This window comes from Tamandua tetradactyla, chromosome 16, assembly GCF_023851605.1.
Source record: "Tamandua tetradactyla isolate mTamTet1 chromosome 16, mTamTet1.pri, whole genome shotgun sequence".
NCBI classification, from domain to species: Eukaryota; Metazoa; Chordata; class Mammalia; order Pilosa; family Myrmecophagidae; genus Tamandua; species Tamandua tetradactyla.
In genome coordinates this window covers 61,481,791-61,499,751 of record NC_135342.1, presented here as the reverse complement: position 1 = coordinate 61,499,751, position 17,961 = coordinate 61,481,791, and the positions used below count along the sequence as shown (strand labels likewise).

The following is a 17,961-nucleotide window of genomic DNA, read 5'->3' as shown; positions in this document are numbered from 1 at the left end:
TGACATTTAGTGTTATTACTCTTTGGATAATATTTTCCTCTAACATTTTGCCTTTTGTATTATATATATCATATCTGATTTTCCTTCTTTCTACACTCTTTTCCATATCTCTCTCTTCTGTCTTTTTGTATCTGACTCTAGTGCTCCCTTTAGTATTTCTTGCAGAGCTGGTCTCTTGGTCACAAATTCTTTCAGTGACTTTTTGTCTGAGAATGTTTTAATTTCTCCCTCATTTTTGAAGGATAATTTTGCTGGATATAGGAGTCTTGGTTGGCAGTTTTTCTCTTTTAGTATTTTAAATATATCATCCCACTGTCTTCTAGCTTCCATGGTTTCTGCTGAGAAATCTACACAAAGTCTTATTGGGTTTCCCTTGTATGTAATGGATTGTTTTTCTCTTGCTGCTTTCAAGATCTTCTCTTTCTCTTTGACCTCTGACATTCTAACTAGTAAGTGTCTTGGAGAATGCCTATTTGGGTCTAATCTCTTTGGGGTGCGCTGCACTTCTTGGATCTGTAATTTTAGGTCTTTCATAAGAGTTGGGAAATTTTCAGTGATAATTTCTTCCATTAGTTTTTCTCCTCCTTTTCCCTTCTCTTCTCCTTCTGGGACACCCACAACACGTATATTTGTGCGGTTCATATTGTCCTTGAGTTCCCTGATACCCTGTTCAAATTTTTCCATTCTTTTCCCTATAGTTTCTGTTTCTTTTTGGAATTCAGATGTTCCATCCTCCAAATCACTAATTCTATCTTCTGTCTCTTTAAATCTATCATTGTAGCTATCCATTATTTTTTCTATGTTTGCTACTTTATCCTTCACTTCCATAAGTTATGCGATTTGTTTTTTCAGTTTTTCTATTTCTTCTTTATGTTCAGCCCATGTCCTCTTCATGTCCTCCCTCAATTTATCGATTTCATTTTTGAAGAGGTTTTCCATTTCTGTTCGTATATGCAGCATTAGTTGTCTCAGCTCTTGTGTCTCATTTGAGCTATTGGTTTGTTCCTTTGACTGAGCCATATTCTCAATCTTTTGAGCGTGGACAGTTATCTTCTGCTGCTGGCATCTGGGCATTTATTCAGATTTCTCTTGGTGTTGGACCCAGCAAGGTTGTAATATTTTTCTCTGAAATCTCTGGGTTCTGTTTTTCTTATCCTGCCCAGTAGGTGGCGCTCGTGGCACACGTTTGTCTGCGGGTCCCACCAGTAAAAGGTGCTGTGGGACCTTAAACTTTGGAAAACTCTCGCCGTCTTGGGGGTTCGCTAGCCGAAGCGGCTTGAGCCGGCCCGGGGTCCGAACGCAGGGAGGGTTGCTGGTCGCCGCAGCCAGGGAAAGAGCCCGTCCGAATTTCCTAGTCGGCCCTGGGCAACAAGCGTGGCGGGAGGGCGCCCGCGGCAGCGGCCCGCCCGAGAGAGTGCACGTTCCCCGGGAGTCACGGGGTCACCGTTCTCCGCGGCCTGGGGGTTTCCGATCCAATTCTCTCAGTTGGTCCGGGGGCTGCGCGTGGTGTGGGCGCCAGTCGCCTTGGTTTCAGGGGACCACCTCTCCAATTCTCCCAGCCGGCCCGGGAAGGGGGAAGGGAGTAACTCCGGCCGCTTGCCACCCCGCCCGGTAAGGCCCGCGCTCCTCGGCGATCTCACCCGAGCTGCTTCTCTCAGCCAGCCAGCCGTTCCAGGATGGGGTACGCTGTCTTTTTTATCTCTGTTGTGGCTTTGGGCGCTTTCTGTATCGTTTCTACTCCCCTAGTAGGTGTCCTGGAGAAGAAACTAAGATCCGCGCGTCTTACTAAGCCGCCATCTTCCAGGAAGTCCTCTCTTTAATCTCAAGACCGGGATTGACTTTTAATAAAAGGGGGTTTATTTTGTTAGTTCTTCAGAGGAAAAGAAGCTAACTTTAATCTGAGGTTCTTTCTTATGTGGGAAGGCTCAGGGTAATCTCTGCTGGCCTTCTCTCCAGGCCTCTGGGTTCTAGCAACTTACTCCGGCGTGATTCCTTTCTGCATCTCCAAAGGCCTGGGCTGAGCTGTGAGTGCTGAGATGAGGTATGCCCAGCTGCTTGGGCTGTACTAAGTTGTGCCCTCTCATTTAAGCACCAGCCAATTAAATCAAAGGTCATTCATTGCATCAGGCATGCCTCCTAGCCGACTGCAGATGTAATCAGCAACAGATGAGGTTCATGTACCATTGGCTCATGTCCGCAACAACAGAACTAGGTGCCTTCACCTGGCCAAGTTGACAACTGAATCTAATTACCACAGTGTGTTTTACTTGTCTGTTGATAAGATAGATAAAAGGAGCATCAGACACAAGGTTTTCATAATCACACAGTCACATTGTGAAAGCTGTATCATTATACAATCATCTTCAAGAAATATGACTACTGGAACACAGGTCTACATTTCAGGCACTTCCCTCTAGCCTCTCCATTGTACCTTAACTAAAAAGATGATCTCTATATAATTCCTAAGAATAACCTCCAGGATAACCTCTAGATTCTGTCTGGAACCTCTCAGCCTTTGACACTTTATTTTGTCTCATTTCTCTCTTCCCCCTTTCTTAATCCCTTGAAGCTGAGTCCCAGCTCATTCTAGGATTTCTGTCCCATGTTGCCCAGAAGGTCCACACCCCTGGAAGTCATATCCCACGTAGAGACGGGGAGGGCAGTGAGTTTGCTTATCGAGCTGACTGAGAGAGAGAGAGGCCACATTTGAGCAACAAAAGAGGTTCTCTTGGGGGTGATTCTTAGGACTAATTTTAAGTAGGCTTAGCCTATCCTTTGTGGAGTTAAGTTTTGTATGTACAAACCCCAAGATTGGGGGCTCAGCCTCTTGCTTTGGTTGTTCCCACTGCTTGTGAGAATATCAGGAATTCTTCATTTGGGGAAGTTGAATTTTCCCCCTTTCTCACCATTCCCTCATTTTTTGCTTTAGTCTCACATATAAGTTAAAGTTTTTAAATATTAACTACCATCTATTTTCAACACCCTGCATTATTGACATTCCTTTGTTCTTCCTAAATGAGGCTTTTGAACTAATTTTTTTTTATATAGGCCTATTACGCTGTTCTCATTCTATGACTGTATTAAAGTTGGTGTATGACCAAGGAAGGATGACAGGGACTGGACAACACTGATGTTTCCTATCTCAAGTGTCAGTGAACCAAACAGTAAAGAGGTTTCCTAGAAAATTAATTTAAGTTTGTACAACAAAAGATGACCATACAGACCTGAGCTGCTTTCTGATACAACTTTGGTGCTCACTGACGGATGGTTTTGGCCTTCAGGGTGGGTGGCACAGCACCCCAAAGCATACTGCAGGACCTTTCATGGATAATCGATTCTGCAGTGAGATGGTGGCCTCCATTAGAAATGATTATCATTTCTGAGGGGCAGCTCTGGTGGCTCTGGGAGCATTTGAGTTGTTGCCTGTGTAGATCAGGCATCCTCTGATTATCAGGAAGAAGGGGGTTGGGGGAGGATGGTAGAGCAATCAGCTGTATTTCCAGTTACCTTTCAGCTCTTTGCATTGATATTCCTATGCTAAGGGCTCAGGGGACACAGCTTGTATTTTGGAACAATAGGGAAAATGAATTAAAATAGTATTCTTTATCTGATGTTATTTTTAAAAAAAATCATTGTACTTAATTTGGCCATTTTGTTTCTTCTTCCTTCAATGCTTCATATGCATCATATACTAAGATTATTGTTCAAATAATATTTAAATGCACCAAAGTTAAGTCTTTACAAATTATATGGGAATGCTGCCAAATACCTTCAAGTGTAAAACTTCAGATCAACAGGGACTGTCTGTTTGCTTAATACCGTGTAAAACCCAGTCTTGGTTCTTAAAGGACCTAGAAAGAGAAGGCAGTTGTGTATCATTTAAAGATTAAAAATTGGAGAATTTAAAAATACTAAAATGAATGGCTAGTTTCAGGTAGGCATTTCCCATATACATACTGTATTTTGTAACCGGCCTCCTTCATTACACATTAACAACAACAAAAGAAAGCAAAAAGGGAGCAGTAAGGTAAAGTGTTGTTGTGAGATTCAAATTATTTTACATTCACAGTTAATAGTTAGAAGGTTATTAAATCACGACTGAGCATGATCATAGCCCAGTTGGCGGGTGGATGATCACAGTATCTTTTGCTGCCATAGAAATAGCCAGTTTTCTTAGCAGAATGACTGTATCCAAACAGAATGTGGAAAACACCAAGAAAACTTCAGTTAATTTGGTTTGTAAATTGAAAAACATTATAGTAACTTCATGTCACCTGCCACTGAATTGTACATTTCAAAATGGTTAATAGGTCCCTCTTCTTGGGACCACAGGTAAAATCAAAGTATATGATACACCTTTCTATGTGGTGCTACTTCACTTGCATCATGGACAAGTAGGTTTTATTTCTGTGATTTAAAGGAAGGCTATGTCTTTGTTCATATGCCTGCCACAGGGAAGGATCATGGAACATTCATGTATCTGTGTCAAATCGGTACTTGGTATTCAGCTGTGGATGTAGCAAGAAATGAAAACTATATTCCAGGAACCTGGCCTGTTGTGATCACAGTTTTGTGCCCTCACTCCTGGCATAGTGCCTGACTAGTGGTGCTAAAAAGTAAGTATTTGTGGAACAAATGAGGAAAGAACTCTGGTGACTGAAATTGTGCATTAGAAGGGGCCACAAGATGAGGTTCATGAAAATGAGGAAAGATGAATTCAAATTGAGAGAAGCTGGTAGCTCACTCAAGTGGGGATTTCCAATAGACATTTAGAAGTATGGAGCTAGAGCCAGAGCCAGAGAGAGTTGTCAAGACAAGAAATCAGAAGTTTAAAATGCCTACATGGAGGTCATAAGGAAGTTGAAGGATGAGATAAAACTTAAGAAAAAGTAGGGCTAAGGATGGAATTTTCAAATCAGTGTCGATTTGGAATTTACTTCTAAAACAGTCTTGGGAAAAAATAATGATCTTGTTATTACCAGATTTTCAAAAACAATAAAAACCTCATATAGCCAGTAGATACATGCTATTTCCTACTGTAACCGTCAGGTGAGCTAACTTTTAGACCTGATAGTAAGCCAGATACCTCTGTGGGTGTAAAGTTTACTTCTCCTTTATGACCTGGTTTAGCGGACTCTTTTGTACTTTGGGTCATTATACCTCATAGGGTCATTAGTCCCGTCAGTAGCATGTCTCCTGGGACACTGTGTGTGTGTGTGTGTGTGTGTGTCTTGTGGGAGTGAGCTGTCATCTCTGGCCAGGGCTGGGTATGTTCTCTGATTACATGGTTGCTGCTTAGCTGTTTACCACCATGTCAGTTTATGAACCTGGAGGTATAGCGTCTCTTTTTGTGTTGTTCTCAGTGGGAAAACAGGAATCTGTGACTATGTCATGGAGTCACTAGTAAAATAAACATATCTTAGGAAAACTAAACCTTCTCCATGGAGCCTCTGAATCCTTGAAATCCAGGGACCAAGACATTTATCATAACTCTTTTTTTTTTTTTTTCATAACTCTATAATTTGCTAAACTCAATTCCTGTTTCTTCGACTTGGCTTTTATCTTTCAATAGAAACATTAATACAGGTGAGGCATTGTTTTCACATCTACCCATAAGCATTAATGTTACCCTCTCAGACTGTAGTACAATTGTACTGTATGTTTGTAGTCACTCTGCTGTGAACATGCAGTTACTCTGCTGTGAACATGTAGTTCAGAACTCTGGAGCTTCAGACTTGTTCCAGCAACCAGCTTTGGATCTAAATGAGATCAGTAGATGAATTCAGGAGGTGTTAGGTTATCCATTTAATGAGACATAGTAATGGACTAGCTATGAGGTAGGGAGGCTTCACTGCAGCCAGAATGGTTCCTTATGAACTGGTTAAATTTTACCTTATGAACTGATCAGATTTTTACCTTCCCTTCACACTTGTTGGTGTTTGACTAAGCATAGCCTCTGAGTGCTGGGTCATTGTGGCCCTGCAAGGCTTGACACACATTATACAGGAAATTTGACTGCAAGGGGATAGTCCTAGGTGAGGGCACACACTTGGCAGGTCATGCTGTAGCAAAATAATGAGATCAGCAGCTCGTCTTTCTAATCCCAGCAGGCCCTCAAAGCTATTCTGTTATCATATGATGCTTGTTTTCTTTCCTGAACCATTAAATTCTGCTCAGAACAATTTAGGCCAGCTACATAAGTTATCTCTGTATTTCATTTGTGAACATATCCCAGATCCTATAGAGTTATATACAGTTTTGATGAACTCAGTATATACCTCTTGGTTTATTAACTAACTATGCCAGAACAAGGTCTGAATTCTTTCATTTTTTTCCTGCAAATATTTATTTCTTTTTATTTTTTATATATATATTTTTTGTATGCTGTATAGTTGGGTCATATTTCATTCTTTTTCCATGTGAGTATACCATTATTCCTGCAAATATTTATTGATCACTCACTATATACCAGGCCTTGTTGTAGGGACTAAAGATGCAGCAGTGAACAAAACAGAAAATTTCTGTCCTCAAGGAAAATACATTCTAACAGTAGAAAAATAAACTTGTTTTTGATAAAGCAGCGTTTGAGCAGAGACCTGAAGAAAGGGAGGGACTGAGTAAGCCAAGTGTTGGTATAACTATAAGTGCAAAGACCTTGATTGAGGTGGGCGCTTACCTAGCATGTTTGAGCTAAAACTGAAAACTACTGTGGTTGGAGAGAGTGAGTGAGGACATTGTAGGTCATAGAAGAAGTTTGGCTTTTACTCTGAGAGCTGGGAAGAGGCAGGGGTGGGCGGGATGTGAGCAGAGCAGTGACTGAATAACTAGTCTTTCTCAGTGCTGTACTGAGGATAGATTAGGAATATGCCATGGTGGGGAGTGGAATGGAAGCTAGTAGCTGGGAGACCCATTTAAGCTATTGCAGTAATGTAGGAGAAAGTGGTGAGTTGAATTAAAGTGATAGCAGTAGAAGTAGTAGGAAATGCTTGGATTCAGGAAATATTTTGAAGGTAATGGGTCCAATGTGAAGTATGAGAGAAAAAGAAGAATCAAGAATAACTCCAATGTTTGTGATATGAGTAACTGGAAATTGTTGTTACCATTTTCTGAGATCAAGCCATTGTCGGAAAAGTGAGTTTCCGAATGAAATACCAGGAGTTTCATTCTGAACATTGTAAGTTTGAGTTGCCTAATAAACATCCAAGTGGAGATGTCAAGTAGGCCATTGTTTACACTTCCTCGAGTCTGGGGATCAAGAGAGAGGACCTAGCTAGATTTAACTTTGGGAGTTATCACAGAATAGATAGTATTTAAAGCCCTGAGACTGAATGGGCTCAGTAAGATTAAATATACATAAAAAAGAGAAAAGTTAAAAAGGAAACTTCCAAGGACTGATCCTGGGTTACTACAGTTGTCAGCAGAAGAAATAGAGGAGATTGAGAAGAAATGGGCAGAAATATAGAACAGCCAGGAAAATTTTGTGTTTTGGAAGCAAAGTAAAATGTTTCAAGGAGGGGCAGGGGTCTACCATGTTGAATCAAATAGGATGAGGATGAGAATTGACCATTGGATTTGGCAATATGTAGGTCATTGGCATACTTGATGAAGTGGTTTTGGTTTTGTTGGACTGATGGAATCAAAAGCTCAATGGAGAAGTGGAAAATAGAGAAAATTGACCATTGTTATGGTTAAGCTCATATGTCAACTTCTCTAGGTTATGGTATACGGTTGTTTAGACAAGCAAGCACTGGCTTGATTGTTACTGGGAGGGTATTTTGTATATTTAAATCTTACTGCAATAGCTTAAATGGGTCTCCCAGCTTCTAGCTTCCATTCCACTCCCCACCATGGCATATTCCTAATCTATACTCAGTACAGCACTGAGAGAGACTCTAGTTATTCAGTCACTGCTCTGCTCACATCCCACCCACCCCTTCCCCACCCCTGCCTCTTCCCAGCTCTCAGAGTAAAAGCCAAAGTTCTTCTATGACCTACGATGTCATCGGATTTTAAGATTTAAATTGTGGATTCAATCTTAAATTTAAATTTAAAAAATCTTGAGTAAATTTTTGGCTAATTACACCTACAATCAACAAAGGAGATTGGCTTCAGCAGTGAGAGGAGTCTCATACACAGTGGAAGGCCTAAAAGGGTAGCTGATGATTTCAGCAATCAGAAAGAAGAATTTCTCTACTTCAGCCAGCCAGCTTGTCCTCAAAAGGTTTTTGACATCAAAACCTTCTTTGGAGTTCCCACCTTGCAGCCTACCTTACAGAACTCATATCTGCCAATCCCCACGGTTGTGTAGGTGCTTAATATGTATTTATTAATGAATCAACTTGCATAAACAACAGTTGTCATTTTACACATAAACACCTAAAGCACAGACTACAATTAGCTCAGCTAATGTCACAATCTGTTTTAAAAAGGTCTGGGCCCATCTCATTTAATAACTAAGGCCCTGTTCTCTCTTCTCCCTATAGTGCTTTATTTTAGCGTATTTGGTACTAGGATACAATTACAGAAAAAAATTACATCCATGGACAATTATGTTTAATTCCAAAATGAGTCTCTTGATACTGTCCCTTTCGATTGTTTCTGAGGAGATAGAGGAGAGAGCTTGCTCTAAGAATGCACAACTGCTTCTGCAAAGAAACCCCAGGTGTGAGACTGGTTCTGTGGCTAGTTTCATAGTAAATGGCCTTGGGGCCGGGGGTGGGTGGGTAGGTGGGTGGGGGAAGGGATTTGGGGGGAGGTTGGGGTTGGACAATGTTGGTTATGCCGGGCCTAATTGCCCATCCTGTACAGCTACAACCACAAACTGTTACACATATATCCAATCTCTACTTTGAGCCATTGTTGAATTTTCTTGCCTAAAATGTGATTTACAAGAATTCCTTTCTGAATTATTCCTTCCTTAGTATGAGTTGTTCATGAGTGGCGAGTACTTAGCTAAAAAGACCTCAGCAGCTCTCCCAGCATGATGCTGCCTAGAGAAGAATGTCATCTTCAGATACCTTCAGCAGGTGCCAAGACTGACTAGATCATTGGACCTTAGCTTGAAGTTGCTTCCTTAGAAAACTTTTTCTCTTGGCTCTAGGATTGTCTCCATGCTGATGACTCCAAAAATGAGCTTACAGGGTATTTTTTTAAAAAAAAGGAAAAAGACTTTTAAATCATATACCTATTTAGTTTGATTATAGACCTGAATTTGCAAGATGTAAATAAGTTTTGTTCTGTGCCTTAAGACATAACTTATTGTGATTAAAAATTAAGGTATATTGAGATGATATAATCTAGGAATGCCTAGAGTATATAATAATAGTGACTAAATATACAAATTCTAAAAATGTTTTTGCATGAGGAAGAGCAAAGGAATGTCATTATTGCAGGGTGCTGAAAATAGATGGTAATTAATATTTTTAAATGTCACCTTATGTGTGAGACTAAAGCAAAAAATATTTGTTACAAAATTTATATTTTGAATAGTGCATTTCCTAACATAACTTATGTAGATAGTTTGATTGAACACCATAAGTGCTTGGAATCTCAGGTAGGACATAAGATTTTGTTGGTTTGTCCAGAGTGCTGCCCTGATGAATCCTAGAGTGATTTGATCAGTGAGTGGAAAAGTATTGGCAAAGCCCCCTTCGGGGAATGGTGAGAACAGGAAAAATTCAACCTCCCCAAGTTGAATTCTTGATATTCTCACAAGCAGTATGGACAACCAAAGCTATAGGCTGAGCCCCCAGTCTTGGGGTTTGTTCATATGAAACTTAACCCCATAAAGGATAGGTCAAGTCTACTTAAAATTTAGGCCTAAGAGTCACCCCCAAGAGAGCCTCTTTTGTTGCTCAGATGTGGCCTCTCTCTCCAGCCAACACAACGAGCAGTCTCACCACCCTCCCCCTCTCTGCGTGGGATATGACTCCCAGGGATGTGGACCTTCCTGGCAACGTGGGACAGAAATCCTAGAATGAGCTGAGACTCAGCATCAATGGATTGAGAAAAACCCTAGAATGAGCTGAAATTTAGCATCAAGGAATTGAGAAAACCTTCTGGACCAGAAGGGGGAAGAGTGAAATGAGACAAAGTGTCAATGGCTGAGAGATTCCAAACAGAGTCAAGAGGTTATCCTGGAGGTTATTCTTATGCATTAAGTAGATATCACCTTGTTATTCAAGATGTAATGGAGAGGCTGGAGGGAACTGCCTGAAAATAAATGTAGAGCTGTGTTCCAGTAGCCATGTTTCTTGAGGATGATTGAATAATGATATAGCTTTCACAATGTGACTGTGTGATTGTGAAAACCTCGTGTCTGATGCTCCTTTTATCTACCTTGTCAACAAACGAGTAGAACATATGGAATAAAAATAAATAATAGGGTGAACAAATGCTAAAATAAATTTAGTTTGAAATGCTAGTGATCAATGAAAGCGAGGGGTAAGGGGTATGGTAGTTATAATCTTTTTTTTTCTTTTCTGTTTTCGTTTTATTTCTTTTTCTGTTGTCTTTTTATTTCTTTTTCTGAATTAATGCAAATGTTCTAAGAAATGATGAATATGCAACTAAGTGATGATATTGTGAATTACTGATTATATATGTTAATGTTTTATTTGGTTTGTTAATTTTTTTAATTAATAAATAAATTTTTTAAAATTAACGTATAATTTACATGCAATCAGGTACACAGATCATGTATTCCATCACCATGCCCTTATCAAAACAGTATATAGAACATTTCATCACTCAAGAATGTTTCCTCTTGCCCCTTTCCAGACATCCCCCACCTTCTACCCCATGCACCACTGCCACCTTCTGTCTTCTGTCACCATAAATAAGGTTTACCTGTTTAATATAAATGGAAACCTACAGTATGAAGTTTGTGTGTGTGTGTATGTATGGCATCTTTCACTCAACATTATGTTTTTAAGATTCATACATTTTGTTGAATATATTAATAATTCATTCATTTTTACCGCTTAATAGTATTCCACTGTGTTTGTCTATACCATAATGTGTTTATCCATTCTTCTGTTGATGAACATTTGTTTTCTTTTCAGTTGGAGGCTATTATGAAAAATACTGCTATGAACATTTTATATATTTTTTTGAGGGGGGAGAAGGGCTTATGTTTTCATTTTCTTGGATGGATATGTAGGAGTGGAGTTGCTGTGTCATTTGAGATGATTTATGCTTAACTTTATAAGAAACTGTCAGTTCTCCAAAGTGGTAGTACCATTTTACATTCCTACCAACAATGTATGAGAGTTTCATGTGTTCCATAGCCTCTCCAACATTTATGGATGTGGGCCATTTTTATTTTAGCCATGCTAAATAGGTATCTCAGTGCGGTTTTGATTTGCATTTTCTTGATGACTAATGATATTTTATTAGCCATTCATATATCTTTGGTAAAGAAATTGTTTAAGTCTTTTGGCACTTTTTAAATTGGGTTTTTCCTTTTTTTTTTTTCACATGGGCAGGCACCGGTAAAGGAATCTGGGTCTCCAGCATGGCAGGTGAGAACTCTGCCACTGACCCACCATGGACCGCCCCCATGTTTTTTTAATGTTGATTGTAGAAGTGCTTTATATATTCTGGATACAAGTCCTTTGTCAGACATACATTTGATGAATATTTTTTCCTAGCCTGTAACTTAGTTATGCTTTGTGTATGTGTGTATTTAGTGCAGTTGTAGGTTTACAGAAACATCATGCAGAAAATAGAGAGTTCTCACACACCACCCACCCAGTTTTCTCTGTTATTAACATTTTTCATTAGTATGTTAACTTTGTTATAATTGATGAACCAATATCATTATAATTATAATATTATCTATAATCCATAGTTTAATAGTTTATATTAGGCCTTATTCTTTGTGTTATATAGTTCTGTGTTTATTTTTAATTTTTATTATGGTAACCTATATAAACACAAATTTCCTATTTTAACCACTTTCAAGTCTGCAAGTATAGCACAGTGTTTTGCTACCATAACCACCATCCATTGCCAAAACATTTTCATCACACTAAACAGAAACTCTGTACCCATTATTCTTTTAACTCTCCATTCCCCACCCACACCCATATCCCTGCCTCTGGTAACCTGTATTCTAATTTCTGAGTGTGAATATACATATTCTAATTATTTCATTTAAGTGAGATCAGACAGTATTTGTCTTTTTGTGCCTGGCTTATTTCACTCAACATTATGTTGTCATGATTCATCCATGTTGTAGCATGTATCAGAACTTCATACCTTTTATGGCTGAATAATATTCCATTATGTGGATATACCACATTTCCTTTATCCATTCATCTGTTGATGGACAAGTGGATTGCTTCTGCCTTTTGCCAGTGGTAAATAATAATACTGCAGTTAGCATTGATATACAAATATCTGTTCAAGTTCCTGTTTTCAGTTCTTTTGGGTGTATACCTAGAAGTGAATTGCCGGGTCATCTGGTAACTATTCATTTTTTTAATGGTGCCTTCTAATGAGCAGAAATTATTTTAAATTTCAAAATCCAGTTTATCAGCAAGTTAGTACTTTTTGTATCCTGTCCAAGAAATCCTTACCTACCACATGGTGACAAAAATATTCTAATGTCTTTTTTAAAAAGCTTTATGGTTCAGGCTTTTATGTTTAGATCTGTGATCTATCTCAAATTAATTTTTGTAAATGCGGTGAGAGAGAGGGGCCAAGTTTCATTGTTTTCCATATGGATATCCAGTTACTCCCACACCATTTGGTAAAAAGTTTTCTTTACCTATTGAATTAACACTTTGGTTGAAAAGAAATTGACTTGTGTTTGTGAGGCTTACAGGGCATTTCAAAATTTTATTATAAGGCAATAACTTAGTCTATAGAAATCCCTAATGGTTCTTTTTTAAAGCTTGACACTGAAAAACAGAAAGCACATTTTGTCATTTTAAAAAGTAGTTAGAAGGCAAACCTATTATAGATACTTACTTACTCATGTAAATAATTAAATGGCTTAGACCAGTTCTCTCTCTCCCCCATCCCCATACTTCCACCGTCACCCCAGGCTTATCCATCTGTAAGCCTGTGAAGAGCCAGCTGCCTCTAATAGTTTCAGGGAGACAATCCTAGAACAAGTTCTGGCACTTGAAAAAACCTACAGGCAATCAAAAGTATTCTTAAAGATAAACTGAAACAGTGGCTGAGAGATTCCACAGAGTCGAGAGGTTATCCTGGAGGTTATTCTTATGTATTAAGTAGATATCACCTTGTTATTCAAGATGTAATGGAGAGGCTGGAGGGAATTGCCTGAAAATGTAGAGCTGTGTTCCAGTAGCCATGTTTCTTGAAGATGATGGTATAATGATATAGCTTTCACAATGTGACTGTGTGATTGTGAAAACCTTGTGTCTGATGCTCCTTTTATCTGCCTTGTCAACAGACGAGTAGACCATATGGAATAAAAATAAATAATAGGGGGAACAAATGCTAAAATAAATTTAGTTCGAAATGCTAGTAATCAATGAAAGGGAGGGGTATGGGGTATGGTATGTATACTTTTTTTTCTGTTATTGTTTTATTTCTTTTTCTGAATTGATGCAAATGTTCTAAGAAATTATGATGATCATTTTAAAATTTATTTTATTAAAATTTTTTTTAAAACATGACAAAACACATTTTTTTCTTTAATTTTTTTGTTAATTAAAAAAATTACAGGAAAGAAACATTCTTAATGTGTGATCATTCCATTCTACATATATAATCAGTAATTCACAATATCATCACATAGTTGTATATTCATCATCATGAAATTTCTTAGAACATTTGCATCAATTAGAAAAAGAAATAAAAAGACAACAGAAAAATAAAACAAAAACAGAAAAAAAACCCATACAGACCATACCCCTTACTCCTTCCTTTCATTGATCACTAGCATTTCAAACTAAATTTATTTTAGCATTTGTTCCCCCATTATTTAATTTTATTCCATATGTTCTACTCATCTGTTGACAAGGTAGATAAAAGGAGCATCAGACACAAGGTTTTCACAATTACACAGTCACACTGTGAAAGCTACACCATTATACAATCATCATCAAGAAACATGGCTACTGGAACACAGCTCTACATTTTCAGGCAGTTCCCTCCAGCCTCTCCATTACATCTTGAATAACAAGGTGATATCTACTTAATGCGTAAGAATAACCTCCAGGATAACCTCTCGACTCTGTTTGGAATCTCTCAGCCATTGACACTTTGTCTCATTTCACTCTTCCCCCTTTTGGTTGAGAGGATTTTCTCAATCCCTTGATGCTGAGTCTCAGCTCATTCTAGGATTTCTATCCCACATTGCCAGGAAGGTCCACACCCCTGGGAGTCATGTCCCATGTAGACAGGGGGAGGGTGGTGAGACTGCTCGTTGTGTTGGCTGGAGAGAGAGGCCATATCTGAGCAACAAAACAGGCTCTCTTGGGAGTGACTCTTAGGCCTAAATTTTAAGTAGACTTGACCTATCCTTTGTGGGGTTAAGTTTCATATGAACAAACCCCAAGACTGGGGGCTCAGCCTGTAGCTTTGGTTGTCCACAGTGCTTGTGAGAATATCAAGAATTCAACTTGGGGAACGAATTTTCTCCATTCTCACCATTCCCCAAAGGGGGCTTTGCCAATACTTTTCCACTCAATGATTGAATCACTCTGGGATTCATCAGGGCATCACTCTGGACAAACCAATAAAATCTCATGTCCTACCTGAGATTCCAAGTATTTATGGTGTTCAATCAAACTATCTACATAAGTTATATTAGGAAATGCACTATTCAAAATATAAATTTTGTAACAAACATTTTTTGCTTTAGTCTCATAAGTTGAAATTTTAAAATATTTATTACCATCTATTTTCAGCACCCAGCAGTAATGAAATTCCTTTGTTCTTCCTCATGCACAAACATTTTTAAAATTTGTGCATTTAATCACTGTCATTAAACACTCTAGGCAATCTTAGATTATACCATCTCAATCTTTATCATTTTTCTTTCTGATTTCATTTGTGCCCCCAGCCCTCCTCCCTCTATCATTCTCACATTCAGCTTCATTCAGTGTTTTAACATAATTGTATTACAGTTAGGTAGTACTGTGCTGTCCTTTTCTGAGTTTTTACATTCAGTCCTGTTGCATAATCTGTATCCCAATATCTTACCCTATTTCTATCTCCTGATCGTCTCTGTTACCAACGAAATTCTCCAAGTTTATTCACTAATGTCAGTTCATATCAGTGAGACCATACAGTATTTGTCCTTCTGTTTCTGGCTAATCTCACTCAGCATAATATCCTTAAGGTCCATCCATGTTGTCACATACTTCGTAACTTTATTCTGTTTTACAGCTGCATGATATTCCATCGTATGTATATATCACAGTTTGTTTAGCCACCCATCTGTTGATGGACATTTTGACTGTTTCCATCTCCTCGTAATTATAAATAATGCTGCTATAAACATTGGTGTGCAAATGTCCGTTTGTGTCCTTGCCCTCATGTCCTTTGAGTAGAGACAGCATATAGATGGGTCACATTCCCTAATCCATTCTGCCAGTCCATGTCCCCCGATTGGGAAGCTTAATCCATCAACATCAGTGTTATTACTGCCTGGGCAGTACCCTCCTCTACCATTTTGCGTTTGGCTTTTATATGTCCTTCTAATTTTCCTTCTTTTTACCTCTACTCATCGTCTTCCTTTCTACACCTCTCTCTTCTGCCTTCGTATCTGTCTCTAGTGCTCCTTCTAATATTTCTTGCAGAGCTGGTCTCTTGGTCACAAATTCTCTCAGTGATTTTTTGTCTGAAAATGTTTTAATTTCTCCCTCATTTTTGAAGGGCAGTTTTGCTGGATATAGAATTCTTGCTTGCCAGTTTTTCTCTTTTAATAACTTAAATATATCATCCCACTGTCTTCTTGCCTCCATGGTTTCTGTTGAGAAATCTACGCATAGTCTTATTGGGCTTCCCTTGTATGTGATGCATTGCTTTTCTCTTGCTGCTTTCAAGATTCTCTCTTTCTCTTTGACCTCTGACATTCTGACTAGTAAGTGTCTTGGAGAACGTCTATTTGGATCTATTCTCTTTGGGGTGCACTGCGCTTCTTGGATCTGTAATTTTAAGTCCTTCATAAGAGTTGGGAAGTTTTCAGTGATAATTTTCTCCATTAGTTTTTCTCCTCCTTCTGGGACACCCACAACACATATATTCGTGCACTTCATATTGCCCTTCAATTTCCTGAGTCCCTGCTCATTTTTCCATTTTTTCCCTATATTTTCTTTTTCTTGCCGGATTTCAGATGTTCCATCCTCCAGTTCACTAATCCTATGTTCTGCCTCTCGAAATCTACCATTGTAGGTTTCCATTGTTTTTTTCATCTCTTCTACCTTGCCTTTCATTCCCATAAGTTCTGTGATTTGTTTTTTCAGACTTTCGATTTCTTCTTTTTGTTCATTCCTTGCCTTCTTTATGTCCTCCCTCAATTCATTGATTTGGTTTTTGATGAGGTCTTCCATCATCTGTTCGTATATTCTGAATTAAATGTTTCAGCTCCTGCATCTCATTTGAATTGTTGGTTTGTTCCTTTGACTGGGCCATATCTTCAGTTTTCCTAGTGTGATTTGTTATTTTTTGCTGGTGTCTGGACATTTAATTAGTTTATTCTGGAGATTGCTTTCACTTCTTTTACCTAGGGTTTTCTTGCTGGATGAATTTGTTGTCTATCTGTTCTTTGACATTCAGGTCAGCTTTTTCTGGACCTCTAGCTTAGGTTTTGTTTAACAGAGGATAATTTTTCAGTTCTTGTTTCTTGCCCTGCTTGTATGGTGCCTTTCCCCCCCCCCACCCTGAGGACGGTCTGCTTAGGTATTATAGACCCCAGCTGGATTTTCCCAGACCAAACTGGCCTGCTACCCGGAGGAAAGAGTCACCTGTGTCAGTTTTCCCTGAGGGTGAGACCCAGCACATTGACAGACTTTCCTGTGAAGTCTCTGGGCTCTGTTTTTCTTATGCTGCCCGGTATGTGGTGCTTGTCTGCCTGCAGGTCCCACCAGCATAAGGTGATACGGTACTTTTAACTTCAGCAGACCCTCCCTGCTGGGGGCGTGGTGGAGACAGAGGAGAGGTTGTAGGCTGGTTTTAATGGCTTCAAATTACCAAGCCCTGGTGTCTGAATTCCTTGAGAGAGGGATTCCACCTGAGTTGGGCTTTACCCCTCCCCTGGGGAAGGCACAGGTTCCAGACAAGCCTTCAAAACGAGTTTGTTTCTGCCTATGCCTGGGGCAGTTGCAGCCTGAGGAGCCCTACCGCTGTATCCAAAGGCAGTCAAGCCTTTGTAGAAACACAGCCACAAAAACCTCTGTTTCCTTCTTTTTTTTTTTTCCTTTTTCCATCAGCCCTGCCCCCTTGGCACCAGGGCAAAAATGAGCGACCTCCACTTTGACCAGGTTCACCTGAGCTGGGGGTCTATTTTTAGTAGTCAGAATTTGTTAATTAATTCCACAATTGGAATTTGATTGGGCTCAGCCCCTGCTGCTTGTAAAGTCTCTTTCTTTTCCCTCTGGGAAGCAGCCATGGGGTAGGGGCGCCAGCCGCCATGGCTTGCGGAATTCACAGTTCTGGAGGCCTTGCGGCTGGTCCATCTGGTCCAGACTGGGGTACGCTATGTGTCTGGTCACTGACATGGCCCCAGGAACTGTTCTGTATTGTTTTTGGTTATTTACTAGTTGTTCTGGGGGATGAACTAAAACGCGCACATTGGTAAGCCACCATCTTGGCCTGGAAGTCAACACAAACATTCTTAACATATGATTATTCCGTTCTACATATATAATCAGTAATTCACAATGTCATCACATAGTTGCATATTCATCATCATGATCATTTCTTAGAACATTTGCATCAATTCAGAAAAAGAAATCAGAAAAAAATTCATACATACCA

General features: G+C 39.2%; 1 protein-coding gene across 5 annotated transcripts in view; it reads left to right on the top strand.

The window, feature by feature from the left end:
• Window positions 1–17,961, top strand: part of GFOD2 (Gfo/Idh/MocA-like oxidoreductase domain containing 2) — a 102,327-nt gene that overhangs the window by 10,229 nt on the left and 74,137 nt on the right. For 2 of the 5 annotated variants that reach the window (XM_077132774.1, XM_077132775.1), the window contains exon 2: window positions 4,455–4,616. The exons of the other annotated variants lie outside the window; for them this stretch is intronic. The gene's annotated coding sequence lies outside the window, so the exon portion shown is untranslated. The remainder of the gene's footprint in view (window positions 1–4,454; window positions 4,617–17,961) is intronic. 5 annotated transcript variants of the gene reach the window in all.